Source organism: Podarcis pityusensis (genome assembly GCF_964106645.2).
Source record: "Podarcis pityusensis genome assembly, chromosome: 3".
Classification (NCBI taxonomy): Eukaryota; Metazoa; Chordata; class Lepidosauria; order Squamata; family Lacertidae; genus Podarcis; species Podarcis pityusensis.
The window spans coordinates 115,750,192-115,775,018 of NC_138026.1; the positions used below are offsets into that span (position 1 = coordinate 115,750,192).

At 42.2% G+C, this 24,827-nt stretch overlaps 1 long non-coding RNA gene across 2 annotated transcripts; it reads right to left on the reverse strand.

Moving 5' to 3' along the window:
* Window positions 1-11,415: 11,415 nt before the first annotated feature.
* Window positions 11,416-20,312, reverse strand: LOC308474738. Of its 2 annotated transcripts, none has more exons than XR_013984911.1 (3): window positions 20,190-20,312; window positions 13,129-13,246; window positions 11,416-11,589 (listed from the first exon to the last, which is right to left on the reverse strand). It is a non-coding gene; the product is annotated as an uncharacterized lncRNA (long non-coding RNA). The 2 variants fall into 2 exon arrangements; XR_013984912.1 differs by lacking the exon at window positions 20,190-20,312 and adding an exon at window positions 17,198-17,317.
* Between the last annotated feature and the right edge of the window lie 4,515 nt (window positions 20,313-24,827).

A 24,827-nucleotide genomic window follows, 5' to 3' on the forward strand; every position in this document is an offset into this window, starting at 1 on the left:
GCAGAGAGATATTTCGAGATTTGTCTGGCAGGGCAAGAAACCAAGAATAAAATTTAAGATTTTAACTGATGCTAAAGAAAGAGGTGGATTTGCCCTCCCAGACCTTAAACTTTATTATGAATCAGCCGCATTTTGCTGGCTGAAAGACTGGCTGCTTCTTGAAAACACGGACATTTTGGATTTAGAAGGTTTTAACAATGTCTTTGGATGGCATGCATATTTATGGTATGACAAGGTTAAAGCACATAAGGCCTTTAAGAACCATATTGTCAGGAAAGCATTGTTTAATGTCTGGGTGAGATATAAGGATTTGTTGGAAAGTAAAACACCAAGGTGGCTGTCACCAATGGAGGCTAAGGCTCTGAAAAAAACTAATATGGAGACAAATTGGCCAAAATACTGTGAAATTTTAGAACAAGATGGAGATAGATTAAAGCTGCAGAGCTTTGACAAATTAAAAACTAAAGTTCGAGACTGGCTTCATTATTATCAAATAAGGGAGGCTTATAATTTAGATAAGAAGATTGGTTTCCAGGAGGAAAAATCAAAATTGGAAACAGAATTGTTAGATCCTAAAACTAAGAATCTAACAAGAATGTATAACTTGCTGTTGAAATGGAATACACAGGATGAAACGGTTAAATCTGTTATGATTAAATGGGCACAAGATTTTGGACATAACATTATGTTTGCTGACTGGGAACAGTTATGGACCACAGGTATGAAATTTACGGCTTGTAATGCCTTAAGAGAAAATATAATGAAAATGATTTACAGGTGGTACTTAACCCCAGTCAAGCTAGCAAAAATCTATCATTTGCCAGATAGCAAATGTTGGAAATGTAAAGAGACTGAGGGTACATTTTTTCACCTTTGGTGGACATGCCCAAGGATTAAGGCTTTCTGGGAAATGATATATAACGAACTGAAAAAGGTATTTAAATATACCTTTCTGAAGAAACCAGAGGCCTTTCTTCTGGGCATGGTTGGCCAATTGGTGCGAAGGGAGGATAGAACTTTCTTTATGTATGCTACAACAGCAGCAAGAATACTCATCGGGAAGTACTGGAAGACACAAGAATTGCCCACCCGAGAAGAATGGCAGATGAAAGTGATGGACTACATGGAATTGGCTGAGATGACCGGCAGAATTCGATACCAGGGAGAAGGGTCGATGGAAGAAGACTGGAAAAAACTCAAAATATATCCTCAAAAGTACTGCAATATAAAAGAATGTTAGAAAGAGGTTGGAAAAAGAATATTAGGTCGTTCTGGTAGATATGATATAATGGACTAAGCAAAAATGAGTTGATGAAATTGATGAATTAGAGGAGGTTTAATCACATTATTTTAATTTTAAAATACGTAAATGAAAATAAGGTTAAAGGATTTGCTGGAAACACGATCTGAACTAGAATACAAAACTGGGAGGTGAGAGGAGGTCATGGAAATAAGTAAAGGGAAAAGGCTATGTAAAGGTTTAATCTGTTTTTGTTTTATTTTAACTCAGTGTATTTTTATATTTTTTGTTAAGTCTTCTTTTAAGTTCTTTTTTACTTGTTTGTTTCTTGCTTTGTTATGGCTAAAGTTTTTTTTTTTTGTATTTTGTATGGTTTCTCTTTTTCTTTTTTGTAACTTTAAATCTGGAATAAATATAATTTTTTTAAAAAAACCCATAACATTATATTTCTAAAGGAATGGATTTTATAGCAGGAAGTCTGGGTCCAGTGCTCCTCATGAAGTCACAGTGTACCACAAAGAAGTAAACTACATTAAGGCGAGGACATATTCAGGGCCCAGTGGGCTGGAAACATGATCTTTTTTGTTTTCAAAGCTTCCCCCCCTCAGATTGTCTGCATTTTGTTCCCTGTCTCCAACTGCTTTAGTTCATTGCCAAAACTAATGACTGAGCAGTGCTTGCAAATTAGGACAGTGAGTACTTTAGGCCTTTTTGTCTTGAAATGACAAGTGGCAATCTACTTAACCCCAATTATAGTTTATTAAGTTTCAGCATCTTTAACATATATAGTCAAAACACAATTTCATCTTTTCTCTTATTTTTGTCAACTTCCCACATCTTCTTCAATGGAGTTGTTGTTTCTCTCCTTCTGCTGCACCCTATCAAATAGTCTAAGATAGTACAAGAATACTTGGCTAGTTTAGATGTATTCAAGTCTCCAGGGCCAGATGAACTGCATCCAAGAGTATTAAAAGAACTGGCAGATGTGATCTCAGAACCACTGGCAGTCATCTTTGAGAATTCCTGGAGAACAGGCGAAGTCCCGGCAGACTGGAGGAGGGCAAATGTTGTCCCTATTTTCAAAAAGGGGAAAAGAGAGGACCCAAATAATTACCGCCCAGTCAGTCTGACATCAATACCAGGGAAGATTCTGGAGCAGATCATTAAGCAAACAGCCTGTGAGCACCTAGAAAGGAATGCTGTGATCACCAATAGTGAGCATGGATTTCTGAAAAATAAGTCATGTCAGACTAACCTGATCTCGTTTTTTGACAGAATTGCAAGCCTGGTAGATGAAGGGAACGCAGTGGATGTAGCCTACCTTGATCTCAGCAAGGCATTTGACAAGGTGCCCCATGATATTCTTGTAAAGAAGCTGGTAAAATGCGGTCTTGACTATGCTACCACTCAGTGGATTTGTAACTGGCTGACTGACCAAACCCAAAGGGTGCTCATCAATGGTTCCTCTTCATCCTGGAGAAGAGTGACTAGTGGGGTGCCATAGGGTTCTGTCTTGGGCCCTGTCTTATTCAACATCTTTATCAACGACTTGGATGATGGACTCAAGGGCATCCTGATCAAATTTGCAGATGACACCAAACTGGGAGGGGTGGCTAACACCCCAGAGGACAGGATCACACTTCAAAACGACCTTGATAGATTAGAGAACTGGGCCAAAACAAACAAGATGAATTTTAACAGGGAGAAATGTAAAGTATTGCACTTCGGCAAAAAAAACGAGAGGCAGAAATACAAGATGGGTGACACCTGGCTTGTGAAAAGGATCTAGGAGTCTTGGTTGACCACAAACTTGACATGAGCCAACAGTGTGACGCGGCAGCTAAAAAAGCCAATGCAATTCTGGGCCTCATCAATAGGAGTATAGCATCTAGATCAAGGGAAGCAATAGTGCCACTGTATTCTGCTCTGGTCAGACCTCACCTGGAGTACTGTGTCCAGTTCTGGGCACCACAGTTCAAGAAGGACACTGACAAACTGGAACGTGTCCAGAGGAGGGCAACCAAAATGGTCAAAGGCCTGGAAAGGATGCCTTATGAGGAACGGCTAAGGGAGCTGGGCATGTTTAGCCTGGAGAAGAGGAGGTTAAGGGGTGATATGATAGCCATGTTCAAACATATAAAAGGATGTCACATAGAGGAGGGAGAAAGGTTGTTTTCTGCTGCTCCAGAGAAGCGGACACGGAGCAATGGATCCAAACTACAAGAAAGAAGATTCCACCTAAACATTAGGAAGAACTTCCTGACAGTAAGAGCTGTTCGACAGTGGAATTTGCTGCCAAGGAGTGTGGTGGAGTCTCCTTCTTTGGAGGTCTTTAAGCAGAGGCTTGACAACCATATGTCAGGAGTGCTCTGATGGTGTTTCCTGCTTGGCAGGGGGTTGGACTCGATGGCCCTTGTGGTCTCTTCCAACTCTATGATTCTATGATTCTAAGATACCGGCTGTTGCTGTTTCATACATAAACAACATTTTAGGCGATTACCTCAAGCGGCACTCTCGTAAGGGTAGCAGATTTGCCTCTGGGCGCTGCCCTCAACATCCAGCCTACTGTGTCCTTGGTCACAACAGTGACACCTCAGTATCCTTGGGATCATTTCTTCATGAATGAAGGAAATATTTACCACTCCCCCTCTCCCCATTCCTTCTCCAGTTTCTCCTCTTTGGTTTCTGGCTTTCCTGATTTCTGTCCTCTTCCCTTCCACCCCATTTTCATTCTCCAGTTGGTCCTCCTTGCTTCCCGCATTCCTGCGTTCCCTCTCCTCCCAAGAGAAGTGCCAAAAGAAGAATCAAGTGAAACAAGAATGAAGGTGGGAAGTGTTGGGAGAAGTGTGAGGGGGGATAGAAATAAAGAAATCTAGAAAAGGGAGAGGAAAGATAGCAAGCAAGGTATATCAAGGCAAATGGTTTTCATCTTAATCTTGAAGGAAAGGTCTTCAACAGAATTGGAGGAGAAGGCGATGCTGGTTAATGAACCCCAATTTTCGCATTATGTCTGAACATTCTGATTTTGATGTATACCTTACCTGGAGAAGCTAAGAGCGTCCCTGAAAGGGCAATGATGTAAAAGATGCCCATCTACATTGCTTAAATTTGACTGGGAATTTCAAGTCAGAAACCAAGGAAGGGAGACCAGTAGTGCTCTTGATTTCCTGTATGCTGACATATTTATAGGTCTGCAAATGGAACTTAAACATCAGCCCTAGGATTTAATACTCCTAAAGTAATGGACGCGATAGCAGGAAGTCTTGATTCAGTTCTCCTCATGAAGTCTTGGAACACCAAAAAGAAATAAAATACACTAACTTGTACATTCAGAGTTCAGCCAGCTGGAAACATCATTTTTATTGTTTTCAATTTTTTAAAATTAAATTACCCGTATTTTATTTCCTCTTTCCGGCTGCTATCATTCATGGCTAAAATCAATGAACTGAACTGAACATTGCATACAAATCAGTACAGTGGACAGTTTGTTTTTAAGAAAAGAGTGGTGTTTGGCCCTGTCAGGTTCATCGGGGTGAACATTGGCCAACAGGGCCACAGTGCTCATGTCAAGTTCATGTACCCAAAGAGCATACAGCGAGGAGGAAGGAGTTTCCTCAGACCTTGCTGCGTGATCATAGTGTGCAGCTTGCAGCTGGTTCAGGAGCTGGGAGAGTTGCATCATCAATGCACCTCACCAACTAAACCTCATTGGTTTAGGTTAATTTCATTGAATTATTCTGATTGCAGATTCTATAGCTGTTGTATTTCAATAAATATCACCTGTTACCCATCTATCTTGTCTCAGGTTTTCTTCAGTGTGTTGGCAATGAACTTTCTGGAGCTCAAGAATCAACTGCAGGACTGTATTTTAGGACATCCATGGCCCTTTGTGTCAAGAAAACAAGGTATACCAAATGGAAATACTGTAAATACATTAACCCAAAGATAGATTAATGGTTTACTGGATAGGGAAATGTGCTTTGCATTTCAGCATTTCAGCATTTCAGCTTTCTGTTGCAGCATTCTGTTGCAGTTCACAGAAGCTTCACATTAGCCACCAACTCTCGAATCAGGGTGCCCAGATACCCTTTTAAAATTTTTAAAATTAATTTATTATTTATACCCCACCCCATCTAGCTGAGTTTCCCCAGCCACTCTGGGTGGCTCGCAATCGAATGTTAGAAACAATGCAGCATTAAATATTAAAATCTTCCCTAAAGAGGGCTGCCTTAAGATGTCTTCTAAAAGTCAGATAGTTGTTTATTTCCTTGACATCTAATGGGAGGGCGTTCCACAGGGCAGGTGCTACTACCAAGAAGGCCCTCTGCCTGGTTCCCTGTAACCTCACTTCTCACAATGAGGGAACTGCCAAAAGGCCCTCAGCACTGGATCTCAGTATATGGGCTGAACGATGGGGGTGGAGACGCTCCTTCAGGTATACAGGACCAAGGGGAATTGGGATCTCTATAGGTTATCATGAATTTGTCACTCACAAGAGAATGCGAAATAGGTGGCCTCCTCTAAGATGAGTTCTACACCTCAATTCAGGAAGTTCCAATGCATCTGGGATTTGTGCATTGCAGTTATAGTAGGATAAAATAATTGCAAGGAACCCAAAAGGTTGCGTAGACCAGCCACCGGCCAACACAGGAAATCTACTAATATAACATCTGTGATAGGAATCCATCAGCCTCTGCCCCACTAATGAAGGACAGCTTAACAGCTTTGGTAACAGTCTGTAGCTTTGTAAACTAGGTCATCCCATCAGAAGGTTCTTCCTAATATCTTGGTGAAATGTGTTAATATTGATTGAAAGGGTTCCTGTGATCTGATAGCCAAATGACATTAAAATCAGATTGGCAGCATTTGCAATGTTTGGCAGGAAAGTGTGATTTAATTTCAGCACAATTTTTGGTATACAGTGGTACCTCAGGTTAAGTACCGTATTTTTCGCCCCATAGAGCGCACCTAGTTTTTCTTTGGGGGGGGGGAATAAAAAAAAATTATTCCCCCCCCCAGCCCCCAGAACAGGCTGCTATCCGCAAGCCATGGGAGCCTGGCGGGACTTCCTGTCGGGCTCCCACGGCTTGCGGAGAGCTACCCGAAGCCCGGGGCGTGACCCAGGCTTCGGGATGCAGGCAGCTCTCTGCAAGCCGTGGGAGGGCTCCCACGGCTTGTGGAGATCTACCCGAAGCCCGGGGCACGACTGCTCAACGCGCCCCAGGCTTCGGGATGCAGACAGCTCTCCGCAAGCCGTGGGAGCCCTCCCACGAGCTACCTGAAGCCTGGGGTGCGTCTGCTCAGCGTGCCCCAGGCTTTGGTTTGGAGGCAGCTCTCCGCAAGCCATGGGAGCCCAGCGGGAACTCCCGCGGGCTCCCAAGGCTTGCGGACAGCTTCCTGAAGCCTGGAGAGCAAGAGGGGTCGGTGCGCACCTACCCCTCTCGCTCTCCAGGCTTCAGCAAAAGCCTGCATTCGCCCCATAGGACGCACACACATTTCCCCTTCATTTTTGGAGGGGTAAAAGTGTGTCCTATAGGGTGAAAAATACGGTACTTAATTCGTTCCAAAGGTCCGTTCTTAACCTGAAACTGTTCTTAACCTGAAGCACCACTTTAGCTAATGGGGCCTCCTGCTGCCGCCGCGCCGCCGAAGCCCAATTTCTGTTCTTATCCTGAAGCAAAGTTCTTAACCTGAAGCACTATTTCTGGGTTAGCGGAGTGTGTAACCTGAAGTGTATTTAACCTGAAGCATATGTAACCCGAGGTACCACTGTATGTGTAAAATAAAAATGGTATAATTGATGCTTTCCTTAACTTTACAAGTAGAGTGGTACCTCGGGTTACATACACTTCAGGTTACATACGCTTCAGATTACAGACTCCACTAACCCAGAAATAGCACCTCGGGTTAAGAACTTTGCTTCAGGATGAGAACAGAAATCGTGCTCCAGCAGAGCGGCAGCAGCAGGAGGCCCCAGCTAAAGTGGTGCTTCAGGTTATGAACAGACCTCCAGAACGAATTAAGTACTTAACCTGAGGTACCACTGTAAAAAGATTTTTGCAGCTTTACAAGTTGTCCACCATCCTTTTAGAAGGTGAGTAATGGAAGAAAACCATGGTACATTATTCTTAAAGAGTTTTTATTGAGTTGCCTGGGTTTTGTCAGTTGCTGAAAGAAGCAGATGTTTCTCTCCACTTTAACTAACCCTGAAAAAAGAAAAGAGATTTCTTTCATAATTTCCAGGTTTTTGTTTTCACAAAGACATTACACATAATATTCCGGGGGTGTGGGAATAAGCAAAGCAGCTCTATACCAGCATTCAAGTGAAAATTTACAAAGGAATGAATTTGACTGAACATCCAATGAATATTGTACATGAAATGTGAGCTTCAAAACATACAAAATGAAATTAAAAACAATAGAGCGCGAAACCATCTGAGATCTGAGCTTAAAAAATGAAACAGGAAAATAGAAGAAAGTCCTCCTAGTGTTGATAAGATAAGAAGCCAGTGGAATGGGGGGGGGGTGTCACAGGGGCAGTTGCTCTAGGCACAAAAATTGTTAGGCACACAACATTTCAACATCCAGTGCTGCTTCAGTTATAGCTGTGCACTTCCATCACTCGGCTCTGTTGAAAAGGTCGCATCTCCACGTGAACCAGGAAGCGACCTTTCCAGACAAACCCTCCGCATGCCCCTGGGCACTGGCAACCCACACTACACAACTATGTGAAGTCACCCTAGGGAAGTGAACCCAAAGGGAGAACATTGTTCTTGCTTCTATTGTGTTTTTTTTGTATTTTTATCTTGTAATTTTATATTCTGATTTTCACTTGAAGAATATAAAATGTAATAATAATAATAATAATAATAATAATAATAATAATAATACTGCTTAAATATTATGAATGATTAAGCAGTATAAAAATCCTGTTAAATCAATCAAATGAACCAACTGATTGAAAATTCTGCAGTTGATTTGATTTTGTATTTCCCACTGCTTTTTTAAATTATATATATAAAAAAAATAGAGGTGAGGGAGAACTATGCACACCCTCCCGAGCTGTGTGGAAGAAACATGGGATATAAGCACAAACAAATGAGCAAGTAAAAATTTCACCAAATATATTGGAAAGAAGGGACAGCAAACGCCTTCCCACTCCAAGTTGAGGAGTGGGCTGGGAGCACTTTAGATAATAACATTGGGAATAGGGATATAAAATCTGAGTGCATAAGTTAAGTTTCATGAATTTGAAAAAGGAGGGAGGAGAACTTACATTGCACAGCAAAATCTGCCTATATCACATTTTATGTTCTGACGGTGGGGGGCAGGGCATTTATCCTTGGTAGTGCAGACTGCACCCTTGCCTTTGCAAGCTTTTTCATTCTTTGGTGGATCTTTTCCACAGGTATATCCTAGAGAGAGAAGTTTGTTTGATGAAGACATTCCTATATTCTGACATATCTGGCCCCATCATCATTAGTCAATGGCTACCAATTCTTTGAAACAGAATGGAATACCCTTTAACCTAAATATAGTGTTATTAGTTTGAGGGAAGAGGAAGTAGGCTGCATGCAAGATATTTCCATCCCCTAAATCCAGCATGTGATAAAATATAAAACAGGCTAGTCTCTCTCTCTCATTCTCTCTCTATCTCTTGGAAAAAAATTATCCTTTATTTTGACATCTGCTTCTCATGTTCAAAGGCCCCTTTAAACAAAAGGAAGACAGCATACCAAAGTCATGGGAGACTCCAAGAAGGACAGCAGTATTATGAACTCATCAAGTGAAAGAAGAATGGAAGACATGTGGGAGGGAAAAAGAGAGATCTAGAAAAGTAGAGTGAGAGAGAAGAAAGTAAAGTCTTCAGCAGAATTTTTGGAGAAGACTACATTCCATTTTTTGCCCCCCCCCCCAATAAGTCTATATTTCTTTAGGACTTGATATTTCTGATTTTGATGTATGCCTTACCTGGAAAAGCTAACAGCATCCATGAAACAGCAATGATGTAAACAATGCCAAACTGCATTGTTGAAGACTAGGAATCTCAAGTCAGATACCAAGAGATGGAGACCAAGAGTGAGGTCAAGATTCCCTGTGCTTCTACTTAAAAACAAACAAACCCAAACAGAATAACTACTTGTTTTAAGACAAAGAGGCACAAAATGTTCAATGAACTAATCGGCATGCACTGTTCAGTTCAGTTCATTAGTTTTAGTCATGGACCATAGCAGCCAGAAAATGGAAAGAAAATACAGGCAATTAATTTTTTAAAAGTAGACATTGAAAACAATAAAATCATGTTTCCATCTGGCTGGACTCTGAATGTACAATCTACTGTATTTTACTTCTTTTTGGTGTACCAAGACTTCATAAGGCGCACTGGACCAAGACTTCCTGCTATCACAAACTTTACTTTGGTAATCTTCAATCCTAGGGCTGACGTGTAAGTGTCATTTGGGTTTTCAAGGGGAAGAGAAAGGAAGGAAGATAATCACAGAATGCTCTCCAAGTTTTCTGTAATATCAAAGACCTAATGTTCACCAGTGTGTACTGTTCTGAGGTGCACTGCTACACAAACTCTTCAGATTAAAGTTCCTGTTAGAAGGTGAGGAATGGAAGGAAACCGATGGTGCCTTATTCTTAAGCAGTTTTGCTCCCACCCTCGAGTGGGGGATAAATTGGGCACATACCAAATCCCCTAGGAAGAATTGGAGGAGCAGAAAACTTTGTTTTTAACAGACCTAGGTTGGCTCTAGAAACAGCAAAAGAAGTGTTTCAGGAAAAAGCATTGTAAAGCTTATAATGGGAAATCAATTTGCCGAATGTTCAAACTCTCCATCGCAGTGTTATAACGTATTTAAAGCACTTAAAAAACAACAACCCACACCTAATGTAGCTGGGTCCCTAATCTCCTTCTGAATAGCTATTGGAAAGAAGACACAGATCAGGTGTAACACAGACCGGGTGGATTTCTATCGCTACAGATACAATTCCTGTCAGGGACTCTTGATAACAACAAGCATAGTTAATTAAAAAGAAGATTTAATGCAAAAACAAACAGAGTTCTCTGGAGTGGCTATTGTAGTCATCCATTCATAAATCAAAGATGTCCCTTCTAAGTCGGGTGTTTCCAGCACCACCAGAAACAGGTGAACTTCCTCTTGTGATGTATTCTGTCTTGAGGACCCTCCCCCATACGCTAAGTCTTTAGAGAAAGGGGGTGAGCTCCCTCCCCTTCCTTATTCTCTGACAATGTTCTTCCATAGTCATTTCCTACCTCTGAGCTGATTTCATTTCTAGTCTCTGTATTTTGTACTTCACTAGCCCACTGACAGGCTGCCAGCACTTTTGTTATCAGCTGGCTTTCCTAAGGTCTGGGGAGTTGTCTCTGGGCTATAAACCTCCTGTTGTGCAGTTAACTCCCTCTCTTTCTGCCTGCTTTCTTTATCTGACTGTAAATCTTTCATTGGAGCTGGTTCATTCATGACAATCCCAGTCTTGAGACTGGTCCACACCCCTATTACCCATCAATCAATGGGCAGAAGGACGAGTCATGAAACTAGTATATACTTGCAAAACCCCAATTTTTATTAAAAGGAAAAGGCTGTATGACCACATCAACAATCTGAATGTCAGGAGTGTGTGTGACATGTCACTCACGCCTTTATACATGTGAGTTATTCCTCTGGAAGTAAATTACCCTCTAGCTGTATTCTATGTAGCTACAGACTTGAAGAATGGGTGACCTCCTCAAAGGTCAGTTCTTCACCTCCATGCAGACAGTTCCCATTCAACTGGGATTTGTGGGTAGAATGAACAGTGGAATCAGAGAATTGCAAAGAAGGTGAAAGCTCATGTAGACCAGAGACCTGCCATGGCAGGAAATCAACATCTGTGATAGGTCTCTTCCTCAAAGTAACTAATCATGGTTCTTCCTAATACCTTGGTGAAATGTGTTGTTATTGTTGCAGGCCAAATGGCATTAAAACCAAACTGGCAGTAATGGTGAGTCTTGGCAGAAAAGTGTTATTTAACCTGAGCACAATTTGTGGTATACATGTAGAGAACAAACATGGACCACCTGAACTTTACAAAAAAAAAGAGATTTCTGTAGCTTCACAAATTGTCCACAGGGGGTATTCACGTCTCAGAAAGGCATAAACCAACACACATTTTCCAGCAACATATCAAATATTTATTCATAATAGTACACAAATTTTCTCAAAATCCCCACATCATGGAAGTATTTCCGCAGGCCAAATTAGCAGCACGTCAATCTCATTCTTTGGGTTATATCCGTTGCTGAAAAAAGCAGGTGTTTCTTTCCATTTTAATCTTAAGGAGTTCTGAATAAAGGAAAGAGATTTCTTTAGTGATTCACAGGTTTAGGTGTTAACAGAGAGAGCACACAGACACGCAAACATTTCTGTAGACTGAACCAGAGTGGGGGGAGAAACTCAAAGCCAGTGTCTGAATGTGGCCTTCCAGGCCTCCCCATCTGACCCTTGACAGCCCGAGCTACACATTCTCTCTCAAAGTCACACAAAATACTGGTTCTACTTTGCCTGCCAGGAATGTGTCATTGAAATAATCCCTTCCTCTTGCTTGGAAGGTGTATGGGTTAATTATCGCAGAAGATTATTGTACTTCGAGGAGATAGTGATCTGGCATGGTCAGCTTTTCTGCCTCTGGTCCCTTCCTGACTCTGGCTTCTGTGTTTCATTGCTTTCAATATCCCTTGTGAAAAGGTATTTTGATGTGTTGGTGACACTGGTCAGCAAAGCCTTTGATGTATAGCCTGGCATTTTTGTCTTTGGATGTAGAATCGCTCATAGTTGAGCCTGTATTATCCTAACAGGGCACAGCATCTATCAAATACCGTATTTTTTGCTCTATAAGACTCACCTTTTCCCTCCTAAAAAGTAAGGGGAAATGTGTGTGCGTCTTATGGAGCGAATGCAGGCTGCGCAGCTATCCCAGAAGCCAGAACAGCAAGAGGGATTGCTGCTTTCCCTGCGCAGCGATCCCTCTTGCTGTTCTGGCTTCTGAGATTCAGAATATTTTTTTTCTTGTTTTCCTCCTCCAAAAACTAGGTGCGTCTTGTGGTCTGGTGCGTCTTATAGAGCGGAAAATACGGTACCTAGTTTCTTAGCATGCCAGTTGGGAGCTCTGCGTAGGCTGGGGGTAACTTTGCCACTTCGCCACAGGGCTTCCCAGTGGCTGATTGCAGTGCGTGCTTGGTAATGTATATACTGCTTACTGTTTGGAATAAAATCTGTAATCTTCTCAACCACTTGCGTTTGTATTGATTCTGAATCTAATCTTAAAAGAACCATCTTGCATTTAGCAAGACAGAAGGAAGACAGGGAGATATATGCACACATACAAAAGTCAGAATTATTCTTGTTGCCACACCCACATTTGTCTCTGACTCCATCCACCAATGGGATGGGGCCCTTGGAAGGATGCTCAAAAGGAAATATGGCTCTTGGTTTTTTAAAAACATCTCACTAAACATGGCCTCAATGTACTGCAGACCCTCCATGTGTCCCTATTTCCCAGGACAGTCCCAGATTCACAGAAGCTTTCCCAGTTTCAGATTTGATTCAGCAATGTCCCACTTTTTCTGAGGACATCCCTATTTTCATTGGAGACATGTTGGGTGGCATTGTAGGATGTCTCTATTTTCATTGGAGGGTATGGGGTTATGTGACCCACAAGTCAAGGAGATAAGTAACTATACAACCTTGAGAAGATACCTGAAGTCAGCCCTTTATAAAGAAGTCTAAATTTGAAGACTAATTTCTTTAAGCATTTTATTTTATCAATACTTTAAGAAACATGTTCCATTTGAGTTCCATGGAAGAACTAGGAAGAGAACTTACGGTGCACAGCATGGGACGCCTGTAAGACAAGTTGCATCACTCAAGACCTTCTCGCATTTAGACTTGCATTTCCCACCAACCTCGAAGCATGTACGAGTATCCCCTGCATGGACAAATCCTAGATAGAGAGATTTTATTTTATTTTATTTTATGAAGGCATTTCCACATTCTGACATTCCTGATCCCATTATCACCCGCCATTGCAGCTGCTTCTTTGAGCTGCAGTGGACTACCTTTAACCATCTCATAAGAATACCAGAGATCAACATGTATTGACATTTTGAATTTTCAGATGATTTCAATTCAGTTTTCATAAGTTGGTGTTACTATGTCTGCACTGAGCTTTCCATTTCGGGAGTGACACTGGAACGTAATGGATTACATGTTTCCTCCAGTGAACAGGGCCAAACCTCTGGAGAGGCAGTTGCCACAAGTTGCAATCTGGAAGGGGTAGCAGATTTGCCTCTGGGTGCTGCCCTCACCTTCCTGCCTCCTTGGCCACAGCAGTGACACCTCCTCATCCCTGGGACAGTTTCTTCAAGAATGCAGGAAAGCTTTCCTTCTCCCACTCTTCCCATTCCTTCTCCAGTTCCTCCTCTATCCTTTCTGACTCTCCAGATTTTCTGGTCTGAAATCCTCACTTGGCTTGCAGTATTCAAGGTTTCAATGCTGCATGACTTCCAGGGAAGGGGCTTAGTACTTCCCAGCAGCTTGTACCCCATCAATAAGTGCTGATGAAGTGGAATGAAGAGCTGAACATTGCCCTACTGCCATGTCAACCCTGCCTTGCCTACTGCAGTCAATAAAGTTTTGGTCTGATTTAAACCTGTCTGGTGTCTTGTCTTTGTTATTTCAGGGCGGTCACAGAATCACCTTCCAGGGCAAACCCTTTTCCTGCTTGACCTTGCTTGTTCTTCAATATTTTCCTGCAATGAACTTTATTTGGACACATCAGACTTTGCACTTCATATGGCAGTAAAAGGCAAATATTTATGAATGTCAGACAATCTTTTATATTAGAAATCCTAATCTCATGTTCAAAACACATTTACACACACCCTCATAAATCTGGAAAATGCAGCATAGCAAAGAGATGGTGTGAACAGGATTGGATGATGGAGGAGAGTCTGAGAAGGGCGACAGTATAGATCAAGGGAAACAAGAATGAAGGAGGGAAGTGTTGAGAGTAGGTGCAGAAGGAGAGAAAGAGAGAGGTTTAGAAAGAGAGAGGAGAGGATTAGGCAAATCTCCAGGACCGGATGGGCTGACTTCTAGATATTATAGATCCTTGAAAGAGTGGTTAGTACAACCTCTAAAGGAAGTCTGCAATGAAATATTGGAAGGGAAAAGGGCACCAGAGTCGTGGTAAGAAGCTTATATTACACTTATACTGAAAACAGAGACTGAAAAGACTCAGCTGAAGAACTATCGCCCCATATCATTACAAAATTTTTGCAGACATTTTGGCCAAGAGATTGAAAAAAGTGTTGATGGAAGAGATTCATAAAGACCAAGTGGGCTTTCTCCCGGGAAGACACTTGTCTGACAATTTGAGGAATATAATTGATATTTTGGAAAAACTAGAAGTGAACATAAACACTAAAGCAGTTTTGATATTTGTGGACGCGGAGAAAGCTTTTGATAATATCTCTTGGAGTTTTATGAAGAAGAACCTACAGGGGATGGGGGTAGGCCAAGGCTTTGAAAACGGTATAAGTGCAATTTATTCAGAACAAAAGGCTAAACTAATTGTAAATAATGTAGTGACGGAAGAATTTAAGATAGAAAAAGGGACACGACAAGGTTGCCCAATTTCCCCATTGCTTTTTATATCGGTCCTGGAGGTTTTGCTGAATATGATTAGAAGGGACCAGTTGGTTAAAGGTATACAAGTCGGAGCTAAATAGTACAAATTGAGAGCATTTGCAGATGACTTAGTATTGACATTACAGGAGCCAGAATCTAGTACTAAAAGGGTTTTAGAACTGATTCAAGAATTTGGTCAGGCTGCAGGATTTAAACTGAATAAGTTAAAAACCAAGGTTTTAGAGAAAAAATTAACACCGATTGAGAGAGAGAGAGGTTTCAGAATGAGACATGTTTGACAGTGGTTAAGAAAGTGAAATACCTGGGGATTAATATGACAGCAAAAAATGGGAATTTATTTAAAGACAACTATGAAAAATGCTGGGCCGAAGTGAAAAAAGATTTAGAAATTTGGTCAAACTTGAAGCTTTCACTGATGGGTCGTATTGCTGCGATAAAAATGAATGTATTGCCTATAATGTTGTTTTTGTTTCAAACATTGCAAATTGTGGACAAAATGGATTGCTTCAAGAAGTGGCAGAGAGACATTTCTAGATTTGTCTGGCAGGGCAAGAAGCCCAGAATAAAATTTAAGATATTAACTGATGCAAAGGAAAGGGGTGGATTTGCCCTGCCAGATTTTAACCTTAACTATGAATCAGCAACTTTCTGCTGGTTGAAAGAATGGCTGCTTCTTGAAAATACAGACATTTTGGATTTAGAAGGTTTTAACAACGTATTTGGATGGCATGCATATCTGTGGTATGATAAGGTCAAAGCACATAAAGCATTCAAGAATCATATTGTCAGGAAAGCATTGTTTAATGTCTGGATAAGATATAAGGATTTATTGGAAAATAAAACCCCAAGGTGGTTGTCACCGATGGAAGCAAAACCACAGAAAAAGCTCAATATGGAGGCCAAGTGGCCGAAATATTGGGAAATTCTGGAACAAGAGGGAGATAGACTGAAATTGCAGAGTTTTGAGAAGCTAAAAAACAAAGTGCGAGATTGGCTTCATTATTATCAGATAATGGAGGCATATAATTCGGACAAGAAAAGTGGTTTCCAGGTGGAAAAATCAAAATTAGAAACAGAACTGTTAGAACCCAAAACTAAGATTTTGTCAAAGATGTATAACTTGCTGTTGAAATGGAATACTCAGGATGAAAGAGTGAAATCTGCTATGATTAAATGGGCACAAGATGTTGGACATAACATAATGATGGCTGACTGGGAACAGTTATGGACCACAGGTATGAAGTTTATGGCATGCAATGCCTTAAGAAAGAATATTATGAAAATGGTATACAGGTGGTACATGACCCCAGTCAAGCTTGCAAAAATCTATCATTTGCCTGATAATAAATGTTGGAAATGTAAAGAAACTGAAGGTACATTCTTTCACCTTTGGTGGACGTGCCCAAGGATTAAGGCTTTCTGGGAGATGATCTATAATGAATTGAAAAAGGTATTTAAATATACCTTCTTGAAGAAACCAGAGGACTTTCTCCTGGGCATAGTCGGCCAATTGGTGCCAAAGAAGGACAGAACTTTTTTTATGTATGCCACAACAGCAGCAAGAATACTCATTGCAAAGTATTGGAAGACACAAGATTTACCCACTCTGGAAGAATGGCAGATGAAGGTGATGGACTATATGGAACTGGCGGAAATGACTGGCAGAATCCGAGACCAGGGAGAAGAGTCGGTGGAAGAAGATTGGAAGAAATTTAAAGACTATCTACAGAAATATTGTAAAATTAATGAATGTTAGAATGATGTTGGATAGAAATTAAGTGGTTTTCAGCTGTAATACTATAAGGGAATATGAAAAATGGATTATTAATAGGCAAAAATTTAATGCTACAATATTTTAAGATTAAAGACTAGGATAAACAAAGAAGGTAAGGATTTGGTGAACCAACAAACCGAACTGGAATACAAAAAAGGGAGGCGTGAGGAGGTCCGGGAAACAAGCTAATGAAAAATAAGTAATGGAAAGATTGAGTTGTTTTTAACCATTTTTATTTTGTATTTTCTTCTTTTTTATTTTTATTTTGTAATATTTTGAAAATCTTAATAAATATCTTATAAAAAAAGAGAGAGAGAGGAGAGGGAGCATCATAGATCAAGCCATATGGCTTTCATATTAGCCTTGAAGGAAAAGTCTTTAGCAGAAGTGGAGGAGAAAGCCATGCTAGTTAATGAATCCCAATTTTTACATTATGTCTGAGCATTCTGATTTTGATCTATGCCTTACCTGGAAAAGCTAAGAGCATTGCTGAAAGAGCAATGATGTAAAAGATGCTGATCTGCATTGCTGAAGTTTGACTGGGAATGCCAAGTTGGAAACCAAAGAAGGGAGACCAAGAGTGCTCTTGATTTCCTCTGTCTTCCAAAAGATTGCATGTTCACGTATTTATAAGTCTGCAAACAGAACTTACACGTCAGCCCTAGCATTTTATGTCCTAAAAGTACTGGATGTGATAGCAGGAAGTCCTGTACTCCTCATGAAGTCCTGGTGCACCAAAAAGAAGTAAAATACACTAACTTGTACATTGATAGTTCAGTCAGCTCAAGACAGTATTTTTATTGTTTTCTGTGTTTTTATTAAATTGCCTATATTTTTCTTCCTGTTTCCTGCTGCTATAGTTCATGGCTAAAACTAATGAACTGAACAGGATGTACAAATTAGTATGGTGAGCATTTGAGTCTCTTTGTCTTAAAACAAGGTTTCCTTGTTGTTGTTATTTTAAAGAATAAGGCCACATTTAGAATTTGGGGGGAAACTCCAACTGGGCAAAATATCTGGATTAGTTTGGTGTGCACTTTCAGTTGATAAGGCAGTCCTCAGGTTTTCTAGCACCACTGCTCCCATGACTGGCAAGAAGATGTGACCAAAAGGAGACCCTTGTTGGATCAGACCAAAGGTTCATCCAAGATCCTGTTCTGACAGTGGCCAGCCGGATGCCCATTGGAAGCCAAGCAATAAGACATAACCACAGGAGTGTGCCTCACCCACAAGTGGTATTCAGAGGCTCTGTGTTATCAAGGCTGGGACTGGACTCCTGACCTTAAGTCTCTGAGAAGAAAACATGTTCAGAATTTTTGGTATACCCATAGAGAACCAACATGGAGGACCTGATGGTTTTCTTAACTTTACAAATAAAAAGCTTTCTGGAAGTTTGCAAATCCTCCGCAAGAGTGGATTCACATCTCACAAGAACACAAGCCCACACACATTTTCCAGCAACATATTACATTTTATTCAAAATAGTATACAGGGTTGTTGTTGATGTTTCAAAAAATTCAATTCCACTGAAGTATTTTCTGGAAGCCAAACAACAGCAGATCAATCTATCCATCTGGGTAATATCAGTTGCTGAAATAAGCAAAAGTTGCTCTCCACCTTACCCTTAATAAAATCTGCAGAAAGAAAAACATATATTCTGTGATTACTGGGTTTATGTATTAACACAGAGACAGTACACACACACACACACACACACACACACACACACACACATATGGGGGGACACTCCATAAGCAACAAACATTCATATCACAAAAATGCCAATGACCTGTACATTATTAATTTTGACAATTTCTCAAATGAAAATTTACATATGAGCAAATTTGACTGAACATCCAACTAATATGCAGCACTAAATCTGACTTTTATAATGCACGGGGGGGGGGGATGAAAAACAAAACAGCACGCCCGCCACTGGATTGGCACCTTCAGGCTGAACACTTCCCTCACCCCTGACCTTGATACAGTCCAAATCCTCCTCGTTCCAAGTTGAGGAGTGACTTCTGAGAGCATGCCATCAGATTATAACATGAGGAACAGAGACGTGAAAACTGAAATACATGTTCCATTAGAGTTCATAGATAAAATATTAATCTTACGCTGTACAGCATAATGTTCCGTTACCACATGTTCCTAGGTCTGGTTGAGGTGTGTTGCATTTAGGCTCATCAGTGCAAAATCCTTCAGCATTCATGCAATCTTCACTAGTTTCTGCTTTCTTTGGCCAAGCTGCAGATCCTAGAGAAAGGGAACATTGTTTGATTAAGGGATTCACTCATTCTTACTTGATAATTATAGATCGCAACCTGCTGCTGCTGCTTTGGAATGGAACGGATTACCCTTTAACCCTCTAATAATAATAATACATTGGTACCTCGGGTTAAGTACTTAATTCGTTCCGGAGGTTTGTTCTTAACCTGAAACTGTTCTTAACCTGAAGCACCACTTTAGCTAATGGGGCCTCCTGCTGCTGTCACGCCGCCAGAGCACGAATTCTGTTCTCATCCTGAAGCAAAGTTCTTAACCCGAGCTACTATTTCTGGGTTAGCAGAGTCTGAAACCTGAAACATATGTAACCTGAAGCGTATGTAACCTGAGGTACCACTGTACTGAAGTTCAGCATGCATTGTCCTTTGGTTAGCGATGTGTACTTTCTGGTGACAACGCATTGCTTGCGAAAACACATATATGGAGGAAAATGATGAAAAGAAATTTGTATGTTAAGTGAAAATGCACACAAATGTATTTTCACAGCTTTGTGTGGAATCATTTTTTTTTAAAAAAATAATCAGAGACTGGTGCAGAAATGCGAGCAGGAGAAATCAGAGAAACCAAACACCTACAGATTAATTCATCACAAGGGAAGGGGGTCATATATTATTCTGCTAATGCTTCCTCTCTTCTAAAGAAGGGTTCACTTATCCATTCCACACTCCTTCCTTTTGCTTGTACAGTACTGAGAGATTTTCTCCCCTGAGTTTTCTGTGGATACATATTCACCAGCCCACGCCACTTTGCATTTTGTATGGTGTTCAAAGTTAGATGTCTATCAGTGTTAGAGGAACAAGAAACCCATTATTTTAGAAATCCACCTCTCAAACTCATCTACACACACCCTTATAAGCGAGAGCAGGCAGCATGGTAAAGAGATGGCTTGAGCAAGACAGGATGATGGGCAGGTGGAAGAGTCCAAGGAGGACAGCAGCAATTGCTCAACTGAAACAAGAACGAAGGAGTCAGAGGAGAGGTGTGTGAAGAGAGAATGAGAGAGATCTTGAAAAGGAGGAGGAGAAGAGAGCAAGATAGACAAGGGCATGTAGTCTTCATCTTAATCTTGAGGGGAAAGTCTTCTGCAGAACTGGAGGAGAAGGCTATCTTGGTTATTGAATCCCAATTTTCACATCATCTCTGAACATTCTGATTTTGATGTACGGCTTACCTGGAGAAGCTAAGAGCATCCCTGAAAGGGCAATGATATAAAAGATGCTGATCTGCATTGCTGAAGTTTGACTGGGAATTTCAAGTCAGAAACCAAGGAAGGGAGACCAAGAGTGCTATCGATTCCCTGTGTCATCAAAAAGAATGCATACTCACGTATTTATAGGTCTGCAAATGGCACTTGGAAGTCAGTCCTAGGATGTGCTGTACTAAAAGTACTGGATGTGGTAGCAGGAAAATTTTGGTCCACTGCTCCTCATGAAGTCTTGGAGCATCAAAAAGAAGTAAAATACACTAACTTAAACATTCAGAGTACAGCCAGATGGAAACATTATATTTTTATTGTTTTCAATGTCTATTTTAAAAAAACATTAATTGCCTGTATTTTCTTTCCACTTTCTGGCTGCTATGGTCCATTGCTAAAACTAATGAACTGAACTGAAGAGTGCATACAGATTAGTACAGTGAGCCCTCTGTACTAATTGCAAAACAAGTTGCTATTTGGTTTTTGTTAATTTAAAGAATGAGGCCACATTTAGTAACACACAGCACTGCAAAAACCTGTTGTTGTTTAGTCGTTCAGTCGTGTCCGACTCTTCGTGACCCCATGGACCACAGCACGCCAGGCACTCCTGTCTTCCACTGCCTCCCGCAGCTTGGTCAGACTCATGTTTGTTGCTTCAAGAACACTGTCCAACCATCTCGTCCTCTGTCATCCCCTTCTCCTTGTGCCCTCAGTCTTTCCCAACATCAGGGTCTTTTCCAGGGAGTCTTCTCTTCTCATGAGGTGGCCAAAGTATTGGAGCCTCAGCTTCAGGATCTGTCCTTCCAGTGAGCAAGCAGGGTTAATTTCCTTAAGAATGGATGTGTTTGATCTTCTTGCAGTCCATGGGACTCTCAAGAGTCTCCTCCAGCACCATAATTCAAAAGCATCAATTCTTCGGCGATCAGCCTTCTTTATGGTCCAGCTCTCACTTCCATACATCACTACTGGGAAAACCATGGCTTTAACTATACGGACCTTTGTTGGCAAGGTGATGTCTCTGCTTTTTAATATGCTGTCTAGGTTTGCCATTGCCTTTCTCCCAAGGAGCAGGCGTCTTTTAATTTCGTGACTGCTGTCACCATTTGCAGTGATCATGGAGCCCAAGAAAGTAAAATCTCTCACTGCCTCCAATTCTCCTGCAAAAACCTCCTGCTGGGCAAAATCTCTGGCTTAGGTTGGTATGCACTTTGGGTTAATGGGCAGGTCAGTTTCCTGGCAGTCCTCAGTGTCAGGAGCCCAGGCTGTCATCTTGATAACACAGCACACAAGTCGTATTTAGCTTGAAGATTTAACATACACTTAGCCTCGGAAGTCTAACCGAATATCTGTGGCTTACGAATCAGTTGACCCTTCTGAACAATGCTTCCTGGTTCTGCAGAACATCCTGAACCTATAACCTTTACCCAGTGGCGTAGCGTGGGTTGTCAGCACCCGGGGCAAGGCAAGTAATTTGCGCCCCCTAACCCGTGGATTTTAGCACTCGAGTGCGAGCGCCCCCCCCAGGTGTTGCGCCCGGCCCCCCTGCACCCCCCCACGCTACGCCACTGGGGCTGGGGGCGAGCGAAGGAGCCAAGGACCCCCCCAAAGGCTCAGCAGGAATTTATTAAATTTATTATTTGCGGAGCCCCCGCGGGCCGAGGCAGCCGAAGCCCCCTCCCCTCAGGAGCCTCCCCGCCCCCTCCTCTCCTTGGGCTGTAGGTGGAGCTCCAGATCCGGGCTTGGCGAGCGCCTCTCCTCCTCCCGGCCGGGTCCGGGGGCTTCCAGCCGTGCTCCGTCCTCGCCCCCCCGCGGTTGAGACTTGCGCTGAGAGCCGGAGCCAGCGGCGCCTCCTTCTGCCGGGAGACCCTCGCCCGCCCGCCGGCTTCCTCTCGGAGGGTTTTGGGGAGCGCAAGGCGCGGCGAGGCCCCTCGGAGCTCTCCTCCCTCCCAGTCAGCAGAAGCAGCCGCCGCCTGTGGCTGGGCCGAGGGGATGGCGGCGGCGGCGGGGTGCGGAGGCTGCCCGTGCCCGGCCAGGCGTCGGTGGCAGCGTCGGCGCTGCTGCAGCGGCTGCTCCTCCTGCGAGCAGTGAGTGGAGCGCAGTCGCAGCGGCGGCGGGGAGCGCGCACGCGCTAGGGCGTAAGGCTGGCGGTAGCGGCGGGGAGTCCGGCGGAGGAAGGAACTTGTCCCTTCCCTCTGGACTCGCGCCCCCCCCCAATGTTGCGCCCGGTGCGGCCGGCACCCTTGGCACCCCCCACGCTACGCCACTGCCTTTACCTTTCTGGGTTTGCTTCCTGTCTAATACCTTCCCCATACACCAAGTCTTTGGGTTCAGATGATTAACTGCCTCCTCTTCCAGTGAGGAAATGCTATTCCTCCTGTTTTCCAAGTCTGCCTGTGCTTGAGCGAGATGACTTTTCATCCCCCCACTCTCTGCTAAGGCTTTATCAACATTCCATTCTGTGTCAGAGAGAGGGGGAGGAGGACTGCTCCCAGCTGTCTGAGTTAGTACTCATGCTGTGTTTCTCTACATGGGGCAGATGTGTTCATGACTCTCAGGCACATATGGCAGTGGTTTTCAATCTTTTTGAGTCCACAACTCCCTTGAACATGATTCCGCTCTGGTCCCCTGTGCACCTCACCAGGATGCAAGTAAGTGGGGATTCTCCATTGCGCCCTGCTCATCTCCGGCACTATTTTCAGCATGCATGTAAGAAGGAACATGCATGCCAATTGTGCACAAGTGGGAATTCCCCTTTTTCACTTTTCACTAGTACTTCCCAAATGAAAGAATCCTTCCATATTGCTGGGTTTAAAATGTAAGCATGGGGCCCAGGTGCAAGAAATTCTGGAAGCAGAAGGAAGAATAAAATGGCAGGCCATATTAGGTCAAAACAGATGTCAGCTGGACATAATTAGTGGCAGTCATAGAGGAATGCCATCAGTGTTGACACCTGCCTTCACTTTGCAATTTTATATCTTACTTTCTATTAACTTGTTTTATTTATTGCAAGATCTTTTGTTGAGCAGCATGCAAATAATGTCAGTAAATAAATGCTTTATTATTTGGAGCAGGGGGTGGTGACTGGGTGATTTTCCATAGCTACAGCTACAAGCAAAGTCTAGCAACTGGTTCATACCCCAATCTATAAGGTAAAAGGTAAAGGTAAGGGACCCCTGGGCAGTTAAGTCCAGCCAAAGGCAACTATGGGGTGCAGCGCTCATCTAGCTTTTCAGGCCGAGGGAGCTGGCATTTGTCCACAGATAGGTTTCCGGGATATGTGGCCAGCATAACTAAATTGCTACTGGCACATGGAGGATTGTGACAAGTACCATAACGCACAGAAATGCTGTTTCCCTTCCCACTGCAGTGGTACCTCTTTATCTACTTGCACTGGTTTGCTTTTGATCTGCTAGGTTGGCAGAAGCTGGGACAGAGCAACGGGAGCTCATTCCGTCACACGGATTCGAACAGCCGACCTTCCGACTGGCAAGCCCAATGGTTTAGTGGTTTAGACCACAGCATCACCTGCCTCCCCCATTCCCCAATCTATAAGACTGATAGATAGTAGAGGTGTAAGAGAAACGATGAGTTATGTAAGCAAGATATTGCAAAAACCAATTTCACACTAAAGGCAAAGGTTGTGTTGCAAACCATGTGTACTACCTGAATGTCTAAAATTTCACTAACACTCTTGGTTATGTGGGCAGGAAGCAAGTGAGCTTGTTTTTTGTTATGCTGGTGGGTAGTTAGAAACTTGTGAAAGAGGTGACCTCCTCTAAAGTCAGTCTTACACCTCCATGCAGGCAGTTACTATGCATCAGAAATTTGAGGGTTGCAGTTCTGGTAGAATAAGGGAATTATAAGGCGCTAGCAGCCTGCCAAGAGAGGAAATCTACTAATCAGTGTCTGCCCCACTAATCAATAACACCTTAGCACCTTTGGTAACAGTTTATTGCACTGCAAACTCAACCCAAGCCCCCACACATTTCCCAGCAACATGTCACATATTTATTATTATATTACAGTTCCCCGCCCCAAAATAAATCCATTCCATTGAAGTATTTTCTGGAGGTCAATAACAGATTAATCCAGTTGCTTGGATTTTGTCAGTTGCGGAAAGAATCAGATGGTTCTCTCCACTGAACACTGAAAAAAGAAAAGAGATTTCTTTCATAAAATCCGGGGTTTAGTTTTAACTGGGACATTACACATAATGTCTGGAGTGTGGGAATAAGCAGCATTCAAGTGAAAATTTACAAAGGAATGAATTTGACTGAACATCCAATGAATACTGTACATGAAATGTGAGTTTCAAAATATACAAAGTAAAATCAAAAAAATAGAGCGTGAAACCATCTGAGATCTGAGCTTAAAAAATGTAACAGGAAAATAGAAGAAAGTCCTCCTAGCGCTGATAAGAATGTGTGGCTAGCGGCATGGGGGGGGGAAGGTCAAAGAGGCACTTGCTCTAGGTGCAAAAAAATTTCAACACCTAGTGCTGCTTTAACTTCAGCACCATTTTTTATTTAACTTGAGCACAATTTTTGATATATGTCTAAAAAACAAACATGGCAATTTCCTTAATTTTATGAATAAATAGATTTCTGTCGCTTT